The sequence below is a fragment of the Eriocheir sinensis genome, unplaced genomic scaffold, assembly GCF_024679095.1.
Source record: "Eriocheir sinensis breed Jianghai 21 unplaced genomic scaffold, ASM2467909v1 Scaffold467, whole genome shotgun sequence".
NCBI lineage: Eukaryota > Metazoa > Arthropoda > Malacostraca > Decapoda > Varunidae > Eriocheir > Eriocheir sinensis.
Genome location: NW_026111795.1, coordinates 175,080 through 183,181, shown reverse-complemented (window position 1 = coordinate 183,181; position 8,102 = coordinate 175,080). Strand labels below are relative to the sequence as shown.

General features: G+C 45.7%; 1 long non-coding RNA gene across 1 annotated transcript; it reads left to right on the top strand.

Annotated features, from left to right (window-relative positions):
• The first annotated feature begins 409 nt into the window (after positions 1-409).
• On the top strand, positions 410-7,348 carry LOC126992455 (uncharacterized). Its single transcript, XR_007746561.1, has 3 exons — positions 410-995; positions 3,100-3,228; positions 7,161-7,348. It is a non-coding gene; the product is annotated as an uncharacterized LOC126992455 (long non-coding RNA).
• The last annotated feature ends 754 nt before the right edge of the window (positions 7,349-8,102 follow it).

Here is an 8,102-nt window from a genome sequence, read left to right as displayed (position 1 = left end):
CCTCATTACTTTACGTTTTCTATATGTTTTTCAGGGTAGACTTTGAAATGTATTATCCTAAGTTGTACAATTATTAGAGAAATCAGTGTATATTTGATGTCGACACCCTCATAATTAAAGATATTGTCTACAGTGTTGATTATGGAAGTGTTTTTAATAGTTTTGGCCTAAAAACAGAAGGAAATGAGCCAAGAACGACAATTTCGTTAGCTTAGACAATATAGTTAGGCGCTAACTATTTGCCCCAACACACGTGAAAACACTTCCTTAATATAATTTAAACCCGTAAAAACAGTAATCACATTTTCTTCAAGCATTTCCCGCCATTAAAACACACATAGAACACAAAATAAGGAACAAAATAACACAACACGATACAGGTAACAGGTCAAAGAAGAAGAAGAGGAAGACAAGATGGCCGCCGACATCTCCTTTCCAGGCAAACGCACTATTTTACCGTTTTCTCTACTTGTAAAGCCTGACGGAGGTGTCTGAGGCAGTATATCATGTGGTAATGGTTCTCCACGCCTTTAGAAACCCACAGTAACCGCCGGAGACCAAGAGAACACGGAGAAAACAGGGAGTGGAGATTGTGGGCGGATTTTTCGTGTTTATAAGTGTGTGTCAGGCACGTCACTCATGGCTGTGCTTCATGGCGTGTGTGCGTGTGTGAAGGCTTGTGTGCGTGTTTTGGAGGGCGTGTGTGCGTGTGTGCAAAACTCTAGAATGACACCCGCACTGCCTTACCCAACGGCCCTTTCCCTCACACACACACACACACACACACAGTCTTGTTTCCATGTGTACAGTATGATATATAGTGTCCCTGTCTTTCCTTACAACCACACAGTTACACTACTAAACATTTCAACGTCACTTATTTTGTTCGGCAGGCTCAAACTCCATCCTGGAGCTCCAGAAGAGGCCCTCTGGACTGGGGCCCAAGCAGCGGTGGACTCTCAACAACAACAACAACAACTCCGTCAAGTAACCCAGTAAGTCAAGTCTTGGTTCAGTCTGCTTGTGTCTGGATGCCTCCTGTTACCTTCACCAAAATGGCATATATTTGAATTTACAGATAAAAAATACAAATTAATTTAATGGTTCATACTTGCATGGTGTTAGTGTGATTGTTAGTAAGTTTATGTGAGCAAGGCGGGGCTTCGTGGTGCAGTGGTTAGCACACTCGGCTCACAACCGAGAGAGCCCGGGCTCGATTCCCGGCAGAGTGGAAAAATTTGGGCGGCTCTTCCGATACCCTACACTCCTGTCCACCCAGCAGTGTACCAGTATTAATCAGAGGTTGTGTCCCATCTCCTGGGGTCTATTCCCTTCTCCTATGATTCCTTCCCCTTCTGTCTCTCTCCAGCATATGACCACAGATGTTGTGTCCCGTCTCCTGGGGTCTGTTCCCTTCTCCTATAATTCCTTCCCCTTCTGTCTCTCTCCGGCATATGACCACAGATGTTGTGTCCTGTCTCCTGGGGTCTGTTCCCTTCTCCTATAATTCCTTCCCTTTCTGTCTCTCCGGCATATGACCACAGATGTTGTGTCCCGTCTCCTGGAGTCTATTCCCTTCTCCTATAATTCCTTCCCCTTCTGTCTCTCTCCGGCATAGTATGACCACAGATGTTGTGCCCAACTTTTTATGTGAGCAATGCAACAAGCTCTTCCACATTTGTGTGTGTCAAGGCTTACTGCCTCAGCTGATGAGGGAGGAGTTGGCGTGAGGGCGACAGAGGAACTTGTTATAAGTGTGTCTCCTCATGACCAGTGACATGTTTACATAAACGCAATAACTGAGAACAGTGACCTGCAAGGCGTGGCGTGGGTCCTGCCTGCTTGGGGTACTGTCCCGTCATACCCCTTTCGTGTACGGTTAACCCGGTAGCAGCGACAGGCCAAATTTGTGGCTTTACCGTGTAGCAGCGACAGGCCAAATTTGTGGCTTTACCGTGTAGCAGCGACAGGCCAAATTTGTGGCTTTACCGTGTAGCAGCGACGGGCCAAATTTGTGGTTTTACCGTGTAGCAGCGACGGGCCAAATTTGTGGCTTTACCGTGTAGCAGCGACGGGCCAAATTTGTGGCTTTACCGTGTAGCAGCGACGGGCCAAATTTGTGGCTTTACCGTGTAGCAGCGACGGGCCAAATTTATGCCATGATATAAACCCCCCAAAATAGATGATGCATAAACTGATCACAAATGCATTGATATATATTATGAAATGGTTTGTGAGAGTGATGATTTTTTCTCATTTTTCTCACTTAGAGGGACCATTAAGAAACATGATCCCCGCTGCTACTGGGTTAAAACATTAGCCTCCTTGGCCGTTCCATTAGGGCGCCACAACGCTCCGTGACGCATCGCTGGGGTCCAGGGGGTTAAGGAAGGAGCCTCGCTGCTTTCAGGGGTGTGCACACAGTTTCCCCTGGGGGGGTCAAAGTGTGGTGGAGAGCCATGTTTTTTCAGCGCTTTGGACTGGTGTAATATAGCTGTATAGATTTGGCTTCATAATGCAGATTTTTTGGTGTTTTGTGATTGTCTTTTGGGTGTTTTGTGGGCCTGAGGAATGTCGCCCCTGACACAGCCCAGCGGGGGTGCGCTTCACTTACATAAACATTTTTGTGTCATATAAATTTTTTTTCTTTTTTCTGGAAGTGTTTCTTTACTGCACTGCATTCAGGGACCAAAAAAGTGTTATATACCTTGTCTAGAGGCAACACTGTCCCCAGAACATGACCCGTGGGACACTGGTGGACAAAAATGTTTCTTTCTGGGAGATTTTGGTGCTTTTGGATAATGGCCCACCTGTTTGTTGACCCCTTCTCCACCCTTAGAAGGTTTGCCGTAAAAATGCTGGGTGCCGCCCTCTGACCTAACCTGACAAAACCACACGTCTTTACTCCAAAAAATCATCTGTTCTTCCTTACAAATGAGACATTATTATTATTATCTGAGTGAGCGAGGTCATTCTTTGTTATTTTATGCCAGAAGCTGTTGTGTGTTTGAAGACTTAGCTTGGGTGTTTTGGTGCCAATCTGTGCCATTACAGTCTGAAGGAGCTCAGTGGTTGTTGACACAGTTTTTTATGATGCAGAGAGAGGAGGAAGAGCATGGACAATTTACAACAATATGCACAGACAACAAGAAGAAGAAGAAGGAGAAGAAGAGTAAGAAGATGAGGAGGAGGAAGAGAATGGAAGGGAAGGACCAGCACACACTATTGGTGAGTGTTGAGTTTATTTTGTCCTTGTTTCCTCCTCCTGCTTCTTGTTGTTGTTGTTGTTGTCTTTTTTCTTCTATGTGTTGTGTCCCTCCTGGTGACAGTTCCTCCTGTGTGTCCAGCAGCTGTCCCCTGCTGATGGCCTACACTTTCTTCCACCGAGGACTACCCCAGCTTACCTAAGGACATGGAAACAAAAAAATACATAACAAATACCTCATTACACACACACACACACACACACACACACACACACACACACACACACACACTATGAATATGAGTATATGTTTGAGTCTGTGAGTGTGTGTGTGTGTATTTACCTAGTTGTAATTTTACAGGCCTGGGCTTACGCTGGTGTGGTCCCGTCTCCGTATCTATAATTATTGAACTTTCCCCTGCACACTCTTCGCCGATACTATTTCTTCACTTAGTCTGTTCCAAAGCTCTATATTTCTTTGTGGGAAGCTATATTTCTTTATGTCTCTTGAGCATCTTCCCTTCCTCAACTATTTACTATGTCCTCTAGTATTCCTGCTGGAAGGTTCCTCTCTTAGTAGCAATTTCTCGTTATCTACTTCTTCCATTTTACTCAATAGCTTATATATTTGTATTAAGTCTCCTCTTTGTTCTAGTGTTGGTAAGTCCATTTCCTTGAGTCTCTTTTCATATGTCAGTATCTCCAGTTCTGGAACCATTTTGTGTGTGTGTGTGTGTGTGTATGAGATTAACTTGTTCCTGAATTTAGTTCCCAAAGCAAAAGATCATAAACCCAAACAAATTTCCCCATTTCAATTAATGTTGTTTCCATTAATGCGTTCCCAAAACTATCCCCCAAATGAGCGCCCTAATCCTTCACAATGGTGCCAGGGTCGTGCTCAAGCTGTTTCTTTACGAGATATTTGCCAAAAGCGCTGCCTGGCTCAAGGCCCCTCATAGTAAGCTTGCTGTATCAGTAGACTCTTAATGCAAACTCTTTTCAAAGGCAAAAAAAGGAGATAATTGGGTTTGTAATGAGTCTTTTTTTTTCACATTGATTGTACAGAGGCAGCCCGGGCAGAAGGGTCATAAAACTCCCCCTGGAAATGGCCAAGCTCCCCAAGGCTCAGTCATGGGAAGGCAACATAAGCATTCACCACACCATGCTGTGAACCTGTTACAAATATGTGGCTCATAGTGTTGGTTCCTGCCAGTCATCCTATATGACCCGTGCCTACCCCGTCTGGGTTTAACAGCCACTTGTACTTATGGTTCAGTGTTTATAGCTGTGCCATTTTTATCACATGATTTTTATATGAAGAAGCATTTCACAGTAAGTAGCAGGGGCTGGCCCGGCACTTTCTCACTCAGGGGAGGCACTAAGGAGCTGCCCTTTCTCATTTTTTGGTTTATTTATGCCTGACCAACAAGACACCACAGGCTTAACCCCTTTACTACGGCCGGGCCAAAACGGCGCCATATCCGGGCTGGCCACGCGCACCAAATTTCAAACATCGCTTCTGTTTATAACAAGTTTTCAGCCATAAACTCAACATAATCATCATGCGTTATATATAAAAAACATGCAGAATTAAATGGTGCACATAAAGAAACATAGATTATTTGAAAATTTTGAGATGTAAGCATAATTTGCCAAGGCTTTCCTAGGAGTTGTGGGCATTTCCAGGGGTAGTTTTGTGACCTTTCCTCTGTACCGTGAACCTAAGGAAACACACATTTGACAAGGGTTTCCTAGGAGTTGTGGGCATTTCCAGGGGTAGTTTTGTGACCCTTCCTCTGTACCGTGAACCTAAGGAAACACACATTTGACAAGGGTTTCCTAGGAGTTGTGGGCATTTCCAGGGGTAGTTTTGGGACCCTTCCTCCGTGAACCTAAGGAAACACACATTTGGCAAGGCTTTCCTAGGAGTTGTGGGCATTTCCAGGGGTAGTTTTGTGACCCTGGTGGTAGTGTGACCCTTCCTCTGTACCGTGAACCTAAGGAAACACACATTTGGCAAGGCTTTCCTAGGAGTTGCGGGCATTTCCAGGGGTAGTTTTGTGACCCTGGTGGTAGTGTGACCCTTCCTCTGTACCGTGAACCTAAGGAAACACACATTTGGCAAGGCTTTCCTAGGAGTTGTGGGCATTTCAGGGTAGTTTTGTGACCCTGGTGGTAGTGTGACCCTTCCTCTGTACCGTGAACCTAAGGAAACACACATTTGGCAAGGCTTTCCTAGGAGTTGAGGGCCTCCAGCAGGCGTCCCGAGTCAGCATTTCACTCATCTCGCCGCTGTCTCGACACTTTTCCCGTGAACATCTGGGACACTACCGCCTCACACCACCCCACACTACCGCCTCACACCACCCCTTCGCTCGACCATCCCGACATAATTCATAAATTCATATAATCCGATAATGCCTACATACATATCTACCACACTAATCTATCTTTTGCCACGGAGCCGGAACAGCGGCTACACCATCCCTTCCCCTCCCTTCCCTTCCCATCCCTTCCCTTCCCTTCCCTTCCCTTCCCTTCCCATCCCTTCCTTTCCCTTCCCATCTCTTTCCTTCTTTTCCCTTCCCATCCCTTCCTTTCCCTTCCCATCCCTTCCTTTCCCTTCCCCTCCCTTCCTTTCCCTACCCTTTCCTTCCCTTCCTTAGCCCTCTCTTCCCATCCCTTCCCTTCCCTTCCCATCCCTTCCTTTCCCTTCCCATCTCTTTCCTTCCTTTCCCTTCCCATCCCTTCCTTTCCCTTCCCATCCCTTCCTTTCCCTTCCCATCCCTTCCTTTCCCTTCTCATCCCTTCCTTTCCCTAACCTTTCCTTCCCTTCCTTAGCCCTCTCTTCCCATCCCTTCCCTTCCCTTCCCATCCCTTCCCTTCCTATCCCTTCCCATCCCTTCTCTTCCCTTCCCTTTCCAGCCATCCCTTCCCATCCTTCCTTTCCCCTCCATCCTTCCTTTCCTTCCCATCCCATCCTTCCCATCCCTTCTCTTCCTTCCTTCCCATCCCTTCCTTTCCCATCCCATCCTTCCTGTCCCTTCTCCCCTTTCCATCCCTTCCCTTCATCCCTTTTCTTTCCTTCCTTCCTTCCCTCCCTCCTTCCCATCCCCTCCCTTCCCTTCCCTTCCCTTCACTTTCCTTCCCTTCTTTAACCCTCTCTTCCTCCTTCCCATCCTTCCTTTCCCATCCTTCCTTCCCTTCCTTCCTCCATTCCCATCCCTCCCTTCCTTCACTTTCCTTCCTTCCTTAACCCTCTCTTCCCCTCCTTCCTATCCTTCCCTTCCTCTCTCTCTCTCTCTCTCTCTCTCTCTCTCTCTCTCTCTCTCTCTCTCTCTCTCTCTCTCTCTCTCTCTCTCTCTCTCTCTCTCTCTCTCTCTCTCTCTCTCTCATTAATTTCATTACATTTAGGAGTGTGCGTTTAGACCAAGCGAGTCTCGTTGCGTTAAGATATTTGATGCGATGATTCACTCTGTTTCCAGCGACTGCCTCAAGAGTCAAGTCATTGACCCATTTGATTTCATGGAGAATGTTTTTGTTTATTTTTTTATTAATTTATCTTATGTATTTTTGTTTTCCATTGGTCTTTTTTTTTTCTTTTCTATTGGGGCGACACATGAGCTAGGTTTCGGGAGACAGGTCAGGTCAGGTTGCAGACTTGTGATACTGGGCCAGACTGCACTCAGAAGTAGAACCCAATTTATAATGATATATATATATATATATATATATATATATATATATATATATATATATATATATATATATATATATATATATATATATATCAAAGTGTGGTAATGTTCACACAGTTAACACCAAACCTGATTTCCAGACACTAGGAACTGAAGGAGATGAGGAGGGACAGTGGTGAGTGTTAACTAATTCTTCTCTTATTCCTACATTAATTTCCTTTCTATTGGTGTTTCTTTTCTTCTCTCCATCCTGTTAGCTCCCACCATGGAGGCTTAATGTGTGGAAATGGTTCCAGCTTAGCTATCAGTAAACAACACCGTCACAATGGATAAGACACGGCCCGAAGCATGACCTCTCACCCGGGTAGCCACCAGGTTTTGACAGCACGAGAATGACAGGTTGATGTCAAGGCAGTGAATGGCATCATGTCCACTCCACCAACTATACCTCTGTAGTGACCCTCTAAGTCTCTCCATTTTCTATTGCTCATCCCGTTCTCTCCATCTTCCATTTCTTCAGTCTACCCTTAACTCATCACGCTCTCTTTCTTTTCTCTCACTTTCAACACACACTATTCCATTTCATCTATTACACATATTCATCACACATTAATTTCTTTTCTTATGAGTCACTACATATTATAAATGTATATAATCATTCCTATTATTATAAGCGACATTATGTGCAACTAACATCACCAAAGAGCTAATATTATAAACGCTACTGTATATCAACCATTATAAATATTCATTCATAATATTCAAATACATGTATAGCCTCAAAATAAATGTCTTCCTCAATGGAGTCATCACTGGTTATTAGTAGTGTCTTTTAACCTACAAGGCGGCCTTAGCGGACCCAAACGGCGTTGTACCAGCTACAACGTATGCTGCCTCGAAAACACAAACAGAAATGTTTGGTTTCGCTGTAACCCTAGGCTGCCGCTACAATTGGTGACCTCCGGACCTGAGTTACGAGGTACACCTCGGTTATTGCTGCTGTCGCTGCTGGCCATGCTTCGTCCGTTCCGTCGCGGCCTGCTACCGCCCCGGAGGATCCACCGGCCCGCAGCAGGTCGCGCTCCGCCTCCGGCCCTCCCAACGTGACCCGAGGCTCTCCTGCCGCCGGCCAGTTCCTGCCCTCACCCGCGCCATCTCGCCTCGGCCCATCCCAAGGACTCAGCCAGCAGCCCAGGCCC